Source organism: Ptychodera flava, chromosome 1 (genome assembly GCF_041260155.1).
Source record: "Ptychodera flava strain L36383 chromosome 1, AS_Pfla_20210202, whole genome shotgun sequence".
NCBI lineage: Eukaryota > Metazoa > Hemichordata > Enteropneusta > Ptychoderidae > Ptychodera > Ptychodera flava.
Window position 1 is genome coordinate 9,403,985 of NC_091928.1, and position 5,645 is coordinate 9,409,629.

Below are 5,645 nucleotides of genomic sequence, written 5' to 3' on the forward strand. Positions count from 1 at the left end.
CCAAAAGAAAGATACCAGTACAATGTATACTTTTGCAAAGAAAACTGTCATTCACAAGTGATACCCCATTAAATTATATTAGAAGAATTTTTCGTTTCAACAGGAATTAAGACACATGACGTTGAATTATTGCTTGACATGGCACATCAGCTTCATTCTTTCAAAAGTTGTTTGCAATTTAATTCTACATCCAATTAAGATCCTTCTTTAGGACTAATCAGAGTGAAAATCCTCTATATTGGTAATCCATGACAATTGCTACAGGAGATTAGATTGGGCAACTAAAAGATATAGATTGTTGACTTTGAAATACCTGTACCAGACTTAGGTAGACACACAGTTCAAAGTGCGCATGTTGGAAAGGTTAATATTCAAAATTATTTCTTGTAATGTACGTGCCTGTGTTACCATGTGTTTTCACAGTCAAGAGTTGCTCCACTTGAAAGAAAGAAATTCTCTATGATGGCAAAAACTGGGTTTATTTTTTTCTCCTGTCCCAGTAGTTCTTTTGTGGTTTTTTTTCTGTGCATATGTAACAATGTATCTCATTGTAACTACATGTATCTGCACTCATGCTTGCTTGTGTATTCTCATGCCACTCGGATACTGTGCACCATACTACTATCAACTCTGAAAGAATTACATGATCATTGCTCTGCTGAAACTGATAGCACTGTGCTTGCTATCTTTAAAAGAGGAGATATTTCTTGTGGACACACATTCTGGGTTTGTTGTGTTTATCACCCCCACACAGTAAGTGAGGCTACCAACAATTCTCCATGATCTGTACACACTGAGATCACTCATTGAACTGTTCAAACAAATTCCTTCTGTACATAGAACAGCTCGGTCCATACATTTCAAAATTCTGACAACATAGTTTTCTGATTTCCCACTGTGAATAATGAGAAGATAAACCCATTTTCCGCGGAGGAGATAGCAATTTTTGTAATTTTGTCAACAGAGATTTTTGACAGCCATACACAACATTTTCAAGGAAAATAAGGGAATAAGTTGCATCAGTTTTGGTAAAAGAATTCTAAGTTTCAAATTGTTAAGAAACTGATAATATTGAAGAAGCTTTCAGCAAACAATGTCTGAGCGCACAAATCAAGGGGAATTGTGGGTAGCCTGACTTACTGTGCCCCACATGATTGAAACTTGTCGCTTCCCAGTTTCACGAGGAAGCCTGCATTGAAAAATACAATCATAATCATCATAACCCAACTTCTGTGTTCTTTCTGAAACAGAATTGCACAGTGTTGTGACCAGTTAGTTCCTGCTTAAAGGCCATAGGGTTTCGTTATACCATTAAAATGGAAATATTGATACAGCACTTGTGCAAGCATGTCTGTGCTGTTTCAAACACAGTCCCTGCGCAAGTGCGCCATATTTCACAGCACTTACGTACTACCAACGGAGTCTCACATCTGCATTATTAGAATATTTATGTAACAGAGCTGCTATGATGCTTTCAAGTTTCAATATATTTAGGATTTAGATATATTCAACATATGTACGTGTGGATTCGATGTTGATGCATTCTGGCAAAGTCACCTATCCATATCAAAAGTACAAATCTTTGTTGCTGCAATCATATGCTCCAAATAACAGGTGGCATGCCTTTTGGAAGTGCATATTATTTACCTATTATCTATTTACCATTAAAGTCAGTGCTCTCAAAAAGGGGAAAATAGAACATGGCTGGTTCATTTGCATGTTATGTACAATATTTACATATAATTTGCATAAAATTTGCATATATTTTGAAAAGTCAACACAGAGTTCCTCTTCATTATCTCTTGAAGGAAAATGATAGATCAGATATTACAGTAGATAAATGGCCAGTTTCACGAGGAAGCCTGCATTGAAAAATACAATCATAATCATCATACACCAACTTCTGTGTTCTCTCTGAAACAGAATTGCACAGTGTTGGGCGATATCAGGAAATAACTGGTAAATATCTATCTGCTTATTATCTTTGCATTTCAACAGACCAATACCAACTACCCATTATGCCAAAATATGACAATATCTTCAATTGCTTTTTCATAGATGTATTGGAACTTGAAGTTGGGGAGTCAATCAAATAAAACAACTATTTCTTGTATCACATAATTTTTGAAGTTTGACTTCTCTATGAACATCACTGAAAGTAAAACAAACTTTGAATAATCGCAGTTAAAATATCTTGATGGCTGAAAGTTAGGAAAAAGTCACCATAACTGCAACAAATCATACTGTTTGTATAATTCTTCGATTTCATCATAAATAATCTGTATAGCATCCACGACAGGTGTGATCAATTCCACAACTTTCTCTGGTTCTTGTTTACACAGGGTTTCCATCAGTTTCCTCCTTCCGGGCAAAGTGTAAACTGCGACGCCAGCCATCTTCCGTATTATCCACATGTGGTGCTTTGCCAGGGTTCGGTGATACACTTCCATGGCCATAGTCGGAATCTTCTCCGTGTCATCGCTGTCCGGAAGCGTCGCATGAATTCAGTGATGAATTGCAAGGGCCTGTGGAGTCTCATCAACAGCCGGGAACCTGAGCGTGAACCATTGGGCAATTTTCCTTTTGCATACTTGTTTTTTACTTCAAACTTGATCATCGACTGTACAGTCCTGTAGTGGTGATGATGTTCCGATTTCTGGTGCTGTTGAAGAGTGTCAATTTTATCTCTGAGATCCTTGGCGACAAATCCAAATATTGGTCCCAAAAGGTCAAAAAATCTGATGTAATAAATAAAAAAGAAAAATTATGAAAGAAATGAGTTACAATAGAATGCACATGGGGATAGATATTTTGAGCCTTAATTTTCAAAAACTTTTCAAATAAACTGCTCATAGACCCTCATTTTGAAGCTCTTGGATTAAGTAAAGTTTTCAAGTTCACCATCTTAGTTTTGTGAAAATTAAAAATTGCATTTTTTCCCATTTAGTAAACACAGGGATGGTGGGTGTTTTGAATTCTGAATACAGGTAAAAGTTGAGTAATTTGATTTTCTCATATCAAAAATTTGCACAGCAACCCCCTATTTCATGAAAGATTTGGTACAACTTGAGATAGGGGGAAAGTTTCCTTGAAGGGCCAGTAATGCTAACTTTTGATAATATTTTCACCATTTTTATATTGAATGTGAACCTGGTTCTACCTCCCAAAGCATGTTGATATACACAGTGTTCAGCTTGTCAACTAAGCCTATACATGTGTAAACTGCATTGTTATTGAAAGACAGTGACTTCTGCATTTTACACATATAAACGCTAAGTTAACAAGCTGAAAGGTGGGTGTTTCAACACTTTGGGGGATTAGAATAAAAATTGATATATAAAATAAAAATAATGAAAAAAATCATCAAAAGTTAGCATTACTATTCCTTTCAGAAAAGTTTGAGCAAAAGTCTAAGTATTTAAATGGAGGCTGTCGTCGGAACTGCACTCAAAGGTACATGTAGCTAAGGACCCCTATAATCGATGTAAACTCTGTATCCAAGGCATGTTGGCAATAATTGATGAAAGTTACATGTTTGTCATGTACATCATTAAATTTAAATATTGAATATGTTATTGCAAAGAAAAATAACAAATTACAGTCTCATTTGAAAAAGTGGCCACCCTTACTACATCATTTATATTAACCAGCAAAATGTCGCTTATATGCCAAATTTATACTGTGTCTATACTTTATTTATACATCTATTTATTTATTGTATGGGCAGGGATTTTTTATCCTTTACCCTTCAGAAAATGTACAGTGCACAACTTTCTAAAAAGAATAAAATCCTACATAATCAGATAAACAGTCATGTCAACAACCACTAACGCGAGAACGTGGGATATATTGAAGACTGCCAAAGAAGGCGTAGACGAGCGCAACAGTTGGTTGGTCTTAGGGATGGGCCATTGATATCCCGAGGTCTGGAAGATTTTCGGGGAAAAAAGATTCCCAGCTATTGTCGATGAAAAAATTTAGACAGAGAAGGCTTGAGAAAAAAGATGGGACAGTGGAAAAAAAATAAATAAAGTACAATGGATCAGGTAAAAAAATAATGCTACCTCATCAATCTTCCAGACCCCCCCCCCCCGAATATCAAATAGTCCACTCCTTATCTGTTTCAAATTACACTGTGTGCGGATATGATGAGCGACTGGGTCCATGGAGGAAAGCCATAATGGCCACGTTACGGTTTATAGCAGGTCAAGGTTGGACAAAATTTACCAGCTGGTATTTAACGCGTACTTTCTAGCAGGTCAAGGTTGGTTAAAATATCACCAGCTTGTATTATTATATTACACTCAACTACTTCCTGCCTAACGTTTACGGTTTCCTGGCTGCCTTGGCGGCAATCCACTACCTGGTGATGTGAAGTAGTTTACGGCGGTCAAAACTATAAAACATCTGTTCTGTTCTGAAGCATGGCTAGTTCGAATAATAGTCACTGTGCATTCCCATTCGAATTTGAATAGGAGTGCACGAGTGGTAACTATGTGTCAGACACAGAGTGATCCTATCATGGCCTGTGACAAACACAACGAAACTGAAAAAAAATGTATAAACACTGTGGAAATTTACTCATTAACTTGGTCCAGGCAACAGGTTTTGATAATTGGCAAAGTACTATACAGTGGAACTTTGTTTTGGTATCCATGTTTTGACTGTGTCGAACAAGGACTCAACTACGCGTACAGCAATAAATAACGTACGGCTTGACGGCGTGACGTGGCGTGTTTGTCGCTGATGATATTCTACAGGGCCGCCTTATGTATCACAACTAAAATTTAAGCAACGCCAGATTATGATGAAGAAAAACTCACCGAGCCAGTTCGCAGTAAGCGGCGAGGTACTTATCGAGAAGTACGACGTTTTCTTCTGGGTGACAAGCGGTTGCCTCTTTGAGCACTGTGCCCAAATCAAACTTATTGGCATGCCCCATTGTCGAGAAAGTCATTCACTGCACCCAGAGCAGAGGAGATTCCGCCGGCGGTTCCAGTCACGGTCACGACTGTCGTCTGACTTATAAAGATGTTGTGTGAAGTATCCACTCCCTTACTAAGCAGACTGTCACCAATCATCCAAGTTACGAGAGCACGGTCAGACGGATTTCGATCAATTCACTTTTTTCCTGTTTCGTAACCCACCGTGGATTGTTTATGACCCCATTCAAACAAAGCGGCAATAACCCCTCACCTGCAAGTACGCGTGACCTGTTAGCGGTTATATACGGTTACCCATACTGCTCTTCGGTCCTAACAATGACAGGGGTAACTCGGGCCACGGTTTGGAATTCAATCAATGTTTATTGTACTCAACACACACTAGTAAAGTGTGTAGTATGGTGCACGTGCATTCCAAAATTGGACAAAGTACAAAATTGAACACTGTCGTTACACTGAACACTCCAACGCGCCTGTGACTCGGGCCCAGCGCCTGTGGGATTATTCCTCAACTTTTATATCTTTTATCGGATTTGGTAAGGAAAAGTGGCTGGAATTCAGCCTATATTATTCGTTTTCGAGTACATGTAACCATGGATGTAAAAACTAGATGTAACATTTCAGCTGCTCCCTCCCGCCACTGAAAATTAATGTTTGCTGTCTAGGTAGTTGATTACTATAGTATGCCATGGAGGTTTTGTT

General features: G+C 38.1%; 1 pseudogene; it reads right to left on the reverse strand.

The window, feature by feature from the left end:
• Positions 1–2,104: 2,104 nt before the first annotated feature.
• Positions 2,105–5,264, reverse strand: LOC139129592 (ceramide-1-phosphate transfer protein-like; annotated as a pseudogene).
• Between the last annotated feature and the right edge of the window lie 381 nt (positions 5,265–5,645).